This window comes from Myotis brandtii, unplaced genomic scaffold (assembly GCF_000412655.1).
Source record: "Myotis brandtii unplaced genomic scaffold, ASM41265v1 scaffold27, whole genome shotgun sequence".
NCBI lineage: Eukaryota > Metazoa > Chordata > Mammalia > Chiroptera > Vespertilionidae > Myotis > Myotis brandtii.
Genome location: NW_005360272.1, coordinates 651330 through 659557, shown reverse-complemented (window position 1 = coordinate 659557; position 8228 = coordinate 651330).

Below are 8228 nucleotides of genomic sequence, written 5' to 3'. Positions count from 1 at the left end.
CGGAAGCAGAGCGCCCGCCTCCTTCAAGGCGCATGCGCAAACTGGTATTTAACTTCTGGCGAGCCCTGCAGCCGCCGCCGCGTCCAAATCTTTCTCCGCCCCGAAGCGGCCACGTTAACGTCTCCGCAGCTGTGCCACGTCCGGAGAGGCCACTCCAGGGATCTGCCGCACCGTCCTGACCTTTTGCACCCCGCGGCCCAGAACCCATCTAAGATGGGGAAGCTGGGGCCTAGGTACTGGCCAAAGAAATACCTCAGCATCTGAAGCTCTGCCCCTGTTGCCAGGCTAGTGGTCCTCCTCCCCATTGCTTCTTCATCATCTTTTTAAAATTATTGACACTATTACAGATGTCCCACATTCCTCCACCACGCCCCACGCCCCACCCCGGCTTTGCCCACCTCCACCCCACCCCACGCCCGTCTCCTGGCCATCGCCGCACTGCTGCCGGTCCAGGGGCTATGCATAGACTGTAGGTTCTGGCTAATCTGTTCCCTTTCTTTCGTTCAGCTCCCTCCACCCCCTCCCCTCTGACAGCTGTCAGTTTGTTCCATGTATCCATGCCTCTGGTTCTATTTTGTTCGTCAGGTTACTTTGTTCATTAGATTCTACATATTAGTGACATAATATGGTATTTATCTTTCTCTGACTGGCTTATTTCATCTAGTATATAATCTCCAGGTCCACCCATGCTATTTGCATAGGGTACGAGTTCCTTCTTCTTTACAGCTGTGTAGTATTCATTGTGTAAATAAATGTACCACATCGTTTTTATCCACTCAAATACTGATGGGCACTTGGGTTGTTCCCGATCATAGCTGTTGTAAATAACTCTGCTATGAACATTATTCTTTCTGATTGGTGTTTTGGGATTCTTAGGCTATATTCCCAGAAGTGGGATCGCTGGGTCAAAAGGTAGCTCCATTTTTAATTTTTTTAAGGAAACTTCATACTGTCTTCTACAGTGGCTGCACCAGTCTGCATTCCTACCAACAGTGCACTAGGGTTCCACATCCTCACCAGCACTTGTGGTTTGTTGATTTATTGATGGTAGCCATTCCGACAGATGTGAGATTATATTTTATTGTAGTTTTAATTTGCATCTCTCTGATTAGTGATGTTGAGCATTTTTTTCATGTCTCTTGGCCATCTGTATGTCCTCTTTGGAACGTGTTTATTCAGATCCTTTGCCCATTAAAATGTGGACCGTGTCTCCCAGGGCAAACTGGAGCTACGTACTGTTTGCTTCATCCTATTCGACTATTCCTGCTTTAGCACTTTTTCTCCTCTGTGGCCCTTTCAATAGTATATGGCAAAGTTCAAGAACTCTCTTTTGCAGTCTCATTGCAGGACACCATCTCTCCAACTGCCTGATGCTCCTCTGCCCACTCCCATAGCTTAAAACAATTTTTTTTTCTAATTTGTTGATTTTAGAGAGAGAGAGGAAGAGAGAGAGAGGAACATCGATTTGTTGTTCCACTTATTTATATATTCATTGGTCACTTCTTGCATGTGCTCCAACCAGGGATTGAACCCATAACCTTGGGGGTATCCAGACGATGTTCTAACCAACTGAGCTACCCCACCAGGGCTCCCATAGCATCTTGCCTCTGCTCCTTTGATTGCCATTCCTTCTACCTGGGAAGACTTTCCCTACTTTTTCCTGGAAAATTTCTCTAATTTTAACTTTAAGCTGAGGATTCATTTCTCAGAGCCTTCTCTAAGGTCCTAGGCTGAGAACCAGATGTCTCTTCTGTACTCCCAAGAGCCCAGCCTGTGCCTTTTTCACTATCACTGTTGGCCCCAAAGAGCAGGCTGCTTCCTCAGTACCCGGTATGACGCCATGAAAAATGTCCCCCTGCATGTGTGGTCCTTTCAGATCTGCAACCTCCAATTGTTGAATTATGAGCAGTCCACAAAGTCTGAACGAGAGGTTAGGGAATGGCAGCTGGAGCATGACTGGTCATCCTTCCATAGCAGCTGTGGTCCTTGGAATTTTTTTCTGATGGGAGGCAGAATCCTGCCTTCCTGAAGTTTCTACCATGTGTTTTCAGCCTGCTGGCTCCAATAGCCATCTGAAAGCAAAGATTTGTCCTGGATGGTGGGACTCAGTGGTTGAGTGTGACCTATGAAACAGGAGGTCAGGTTCGATTCCCAGTCGGGGCACATGCCTGGGTTGTGGGCTCTATCCCTAGTGTGGAGTGTGCAGGATGCAGCCGATCAATGATTTTCTCTCATCATTGATGTTTCTATTTCTCTCTCCCTCTCCTTTCCTCTCTGAAATCAATAAAAATATGTTAAAAAAATAAAAGCAGGGATTTGCTCTTGGTTTCCTGAATATCACTTTCTGGGAGTCAATGGTACCCAGATTCTTCTGTGTCCATCTACTCTTCCAACTCCTCATTTGTCAACATCCCAAAAACAGAACACAGTGTTCTTTTTCTTTTAAATATATGTTTATTGATTTCAGAGAGGAAGGGAGAAGGAGAGATAGAAACATCAAGGATGGGAGAGAATCATTGATTGGCTGCCTCCTGCATGTCCCCCACTGGAGATTGAACTCCCAATCTGGGCATGTGCCCTTGACCAGAATCGAACCCAGGACCCTTCAGTCCGCAGCTGATGCTCTTATCCACTGAACCAAACTAGCTAGGGCCAAAACACTGTTCTGATCCAGGGCGGGTCATCCTGGAGCACAGTGAGAATATAGCTTAATGGAATCCAGACCCAATACTTCCTCTGTCTCCTTTCCCTGCTCTCAATTCTTCTACAGCTCCCTAATGTCTATAGAATGTGGACATTTGTCCCCTCATAAGGCACTGTGTGACCTGACTCAGCCTCTTCTTTTATCGTTACCCATTCCAGTGACATAAAACTTCTTACAGTTCCCCAGTTCTGCTCTGCTCTTTCTACTTTCACACGCGCTGTTCCCTCTCCCTGGAACCATCTCCCCTCAGTCTCTTGCCTACGACATACCACCATCCTCTTCGTGTGGCCCTGTCGTCTGTGAAGCCTTTCCTGATTCCTCTAGGCTCCCTGAGTGCCCTGTGATTGACATCTGCTTTCCTGTCTTCTAGGCCCATCTCTTGCATTCTCAATGCCTAGCACAGGCTGCTGTTAGATCCTCAAAACAGAGATCTAGAGAATTTTTGTGGTCAGCTTCCAAGATGGCCCTCAATGGTCCCTGCTTCCTCGTGTTCATACCTAGTGTAGTCCTCTCCCACACTGCATAGGGCTGATCTGTTTAACCAATAAAACATTGCAGAAATGATAATGTGATTTTCAAGGTTTAGTCATAAAAGACATTGTGATTGCTACCCTGCTCTCTCATAGATCACTCACTCGGGGAAGCTAGCCACCATGTTGTGAGGATACTCAAGCAACCTCATGGAGAGGTCCATGTGGGAAGGAACTGAGACCTCCTACCAACAGCAAACACTGACTTGCCAGGCATATGAGCCACCTTACAAATGGATTTTCCAGCCCCCGTCAAGCCTTCACATGACTGCAGCCTGATTGACATGAGACCCTGAGTCACAATTACCCAGCTCCGGAATTCCTAACCCACAGCATCTGAGATATAATAAATGCTTTGGAATAATTAATTAAACTCTAATAGATAATTAGCGCATGTCTAAAGTGTCCTTCTTTTCCCATGATAATTTTTTTAAGTCTTTTGTAGAAAAGTTCGGTTCCATTTTTGAGCACTCTGCATGTTCAGTGGTCATACCACATTTCATGGGAGACTCTGAGATGTCAGCAGTCAGCAGCAGGGAACACCTGGTGGCCCCTCCCCAGTGGCCCCAAACCAGCCAGCTGGCTGTGGCATTCCCAGGGATCCCTACTTTCCAGACAACGAGGGGCAGGCTACAGTCAGGTTTCAAATCTGCTGGGAGCTCCACCCATCCCACAAGAAAAATCAGAGGAGGAAAGTCCATGGAAACTGTTCATATGACATACTTTATTTCCAATCTACAACCATTAAAAACCCTTTGTAAGTTTACACTGTACAGTTATTCTCATGTCTGAAATAAGACATAGGGGCAGGGAGAGCTGGTGGATTGGACCACAGTCATCCTAGCACCCAATCCATCCTGGGAAGGAGCCTTTAAAGATAGGAGTGAGCAGAAGAGGACAGTGGACAGGAGAGGCAGACAGTTTGGCCCAAGGATGCCCTTGGTTTCTTCCCTCCTGAAGACCTTTCCCTGGGCCCTCGACTGCAGGACCCTCACCAGGAAACCAGGCTGGGCAGGAAGGGGGCTTCACAGTATTGGCAGGAGTTGGGAGGGGCAGGATGGAAAGGAAGGACAGCTTCTGGCTCTCTTCCTGTCACTGGGGGTTGGAGCTGCTTTTTGGCACAATCTGCAAGATCTCCTTGGAGGTGGGAGGAGGAGGAGCTGGGGATTTAGGATTCTTTTCTTGAGTTAGGTTTCTTTCCATTTGAAGAGAGGCCATGAGCCTATGAAGTTCCCAAGGGATAAATGGGCAGGGTCTTTTTCTCCTGCCCCCAGGACTGCCAACCCCTGCCTGGCTTGTACAACCTACATAACCTTTTGTAAAACCCAGACAAGTGGGAGAGGTGAGCAAAGCTGGAACCAAGCCAGGGGCAGGAAAAGGAAAAATGTGTGCCTTCTCCCTGTCCTCCAGCTTCCAAGGAGGACATGGGTTTTATTGGGGTGGGGGTGGGGGGCAGGTAAGGAGAGTTCCCAGTCTTTCAGGAGTCTAGAGTTGGTGTTTCCCACCTGTTCCTGGTCTGGGCCAGCCTCAGTCCCTCACCAGGCTGCACTAATTGCTAGCATAGGTCAGCAGTAGGCAAACTCCTGTTTTATCAGAATTATCCAGAGGGCTTGTTAAACCCCAGCTTGCTGGGCCCCAGCCCAGAAGTTCGAATTCAGTAGGTCTCGGATGGTGCCAATACTTTGCATTTCTATCAAGTTTCCAGGTGATGTTCCAGCTGCTTTGAGAACCCCCAGGTATCCCATCCTCAGTGACCTGGCAAGGCCCAGCCTCGGAGGCACCAAATAACTGGGAAGCTGCTAGGAATCATCTTGTGGTGAATCCCCTGTGCGGAGAAGTAAACTAAGGCACAGAGATCAGGGGCTGAGCTGAGAGAAGAGCTAGGATACCAGGGTCCAGTGAAGAGAGGATGGTGATGCAGGACCCCAAAACATGAGGGATACCCTAAGGCCCTAGGGATCACCCTAGTTCTCATCATTACATTATACAACCAGCTAAACTCAGGGAAGTTAAGAGGTCTGCCCAGACCTGAGGCAAGTCTCAGACTGCTGGCTGAGGTTTCTCCTCAGGGAAGCAGTTTGAGTGGTGTCAGAATGGAGTGTGACAAGGCAGCCAGGCCTGACTACCCTAACCCTTCAAGGATGCTTAGAGGAAACCAAAGCTCCTTTGCTTGGGGTCTGGGATCCAGAGGGCTGGTGAAAGGCAGGAAGAGACAGGAGCGGGGTCGATGGGATAAATAAGGGATGGTCCAAGGAGTATGAGGGAGGAGTGGGAGGAGCCCTGGGCACAGACAGGACTCAGGCCCAGCATCATGTCTCCTTTAGTTCTTGGGTCTGTGGACTTTGCAAACTGCAAGCATTTTGGGAGGGGGAGGGGCTGAGCCAGGGTCAGCTACAGGTTCAGCCAGGATGAGCTAGCTGTTCCAGAGCTGGTGAGGCCCAAGGGAGAGCAAAGAGTGGTGGGATGTCAAATGGACAGACATGGACAGATGACCAGGGAGAGAAGAACCCAAGCCAGGCTGCATCTCCTCAACCAAGGCCATGCAGGACTGGGCAGGGTAGAGGCCAGAAGTGAGGATCCAACACCCCCCATTCCCCACCCCACCCCCCCACACACACTCCCAGTGGGAAATGCTGGGGTCCTTCCGGCGACTGGGCAGGGTAGAGGCCAGAAGTGAGGATCCAACACCCCCCATTCCCCACCCCCACCCCCCACACACACACACACTCCCAGTGGGAAATGCTGGGGTCCTTCCGGCAGGCTGTGGATAGAGAAGATAATGTGACTCAAATATGGGACTAGGAGATGTTTCTGGACTGGGGGTTGGCTGGGGCCAAGCCCAATGAGAAGGGCTGGTAAGGCTGATGCCACCTAAGGCATTGGGGAAAGGTGCCCCCTTTGGTGTGAAAAAACACAAAATAAAACAGAACCCAGAAAACACCCCCCAGATCTGAAAGCAAACATGAGTTGGAAGACCAACCTTGGGCACTTCCCTGATAAGACAGGAATATGAGCCTGGGGACAGGGGGAAGGGGGATGTGAGGTGCTGATGTTACAGGGAAATCCATGGGAGGGGTGTAGTACTGAGGAGACTATTCTGGGAGGGCTGAGGGATGGATGCTACAAGTAAGCTCAGGGTCCAGAAGAGGAAAACCTGGCCATTGGCCAGGGCACTGGGTCTGCGGGCAGGAACCAGCAGAGAAGAGGAGGCAGGGGGAGGGGAAACTTTGGAAGAAGATGGTAAAAGAGAGGATGGATGAGAGGTGGGAAGTGAGCAGACAGCCCAGATAGAGGAAGAGGCACAACCAAGATCACAGATGCCAAAACCTGGGTTCTGGTCCTGGCTCTGCCTCTAGTTTGCTGTGTAAACTTGGGTGAGCCATTCTCTTCTCTGGGCCTGACTCCTCATCTAAAAAAAGTGAGATTAGACACAAAATGGCAAAGAGTGAACAATTCCACTTATACAAGGTGCCCAGAATAGGCAAAGTCACAAATAAAGTAGAGTTTACCAGGGGCTGGGGGGAGCGGGAGTGGGGAGTGTTTAGTGGATGGTTTCCGTTTGGGATGATGAAAAGTTCTGGAAATGGACATTGGTCATGATTGCACAACACTGTGAATGTACTTAAAATGGCTGCTAAGTTTTATGTTATGTGTATTTTGCCACAATTTTTAAAAAGTGAACGGGGATGGTTCAGATGATCTTTTGGCCCCCTTTCCATTCACTGAGACTAGTGAGGGGGATGTCACCCCCAGGGTCAGGACATTGAGGGGCTGGCCTAGGGACAATGAGTGTGACTGGACCACTTCACATTTGAATAGAATCTTACGCTTTTCCAAGTAGACCTGCAGGCACAGTATTGTATTTGGTCCTCATCACAGGACATGTGAGGTAGAAGGACATTACCCCCACTTTATAACTGGGGAAACTGAGGCATAGAGTAGCCACATGATCTGAGTCCAAGGAGGTCATTCAAGTTGGTGGCAGTTTGTTGTTGTTTTTTAAGTCACCTGGAAAACATCCTTACACCTTAGGTTCATCTGTTGAAATGTCAGTTTGCTTAGTGGTCTTTGAAGGACACATGCTATAAATTAATAGCATAAGAGTTGTCTCCTGGGTCAAATATGCTTGCCTCCCATGACTGGATAATCAGAGTTATGGAACCTGATGTGTTTCTCTTTGTAGTATGGATGCCAGAAAACTCAAGGGTAAATTTTAATTGCATGGTTATGGGAATTACATCAGACCGATTTGGGGAATGAGAATTCTTGCTTTTTTACTTTCTACTTATGTTGTTTTATTAAACTAAGATTTTAAAAGATTCTATTTCTGCTGTATTATGCCCGATTGTAAGTTACCTCTGATGTGTCTTGGAAGTTCTCGGGGTTATTAGGCCAAATCAGAGCTGCGTTGAGGATTAGTTCCCTAATTCCCAGCACAGTGCTCTTTTTAAAATAGAGGATTGTGGTTATTGGTTAAAAGAAAGTGGCCTAGTGATCAGGGCTGTGAACACAAACGGGGCCACTGGTGCTCAGGACCTCCCTAGGAGCTTATTAAACATGTAGGTTCCTGGCCCAGGAAGCTGCATTTGGACATGTCCTCTGAGGATTCTGATACAAGGGGTCCCCAGACTACCCTCTGGAACACACAGGTCCAGTGAATCAGGGCGGACTGCTTTCAAGACTGGGTTGGGCAATGGCGTGTTCTAGGTGTCCTGTATCCGCACAGAGCTCCCAGTAGGGCAGTGGGTTTGCACAGCAAGCAGGACAGAGTTTGGGCTGGGGATCCAGTGGACTGAGGTTCTAGTCTAGACTCCATGATTTCCCAATTACATGACTCTGGGATGAGACCTGCACCTGTTTCTTCATTTGCAAAATGGGAACACTATCCCCTGTCCTGTCAAGGCTGCCTCCCAGAGTTAGGGGAGTGATTTCTAAATAGTGCTCTAGGGGGAGTGTGTAGGGGATCATCATCATTATTAACGAAGAGGCAGTGG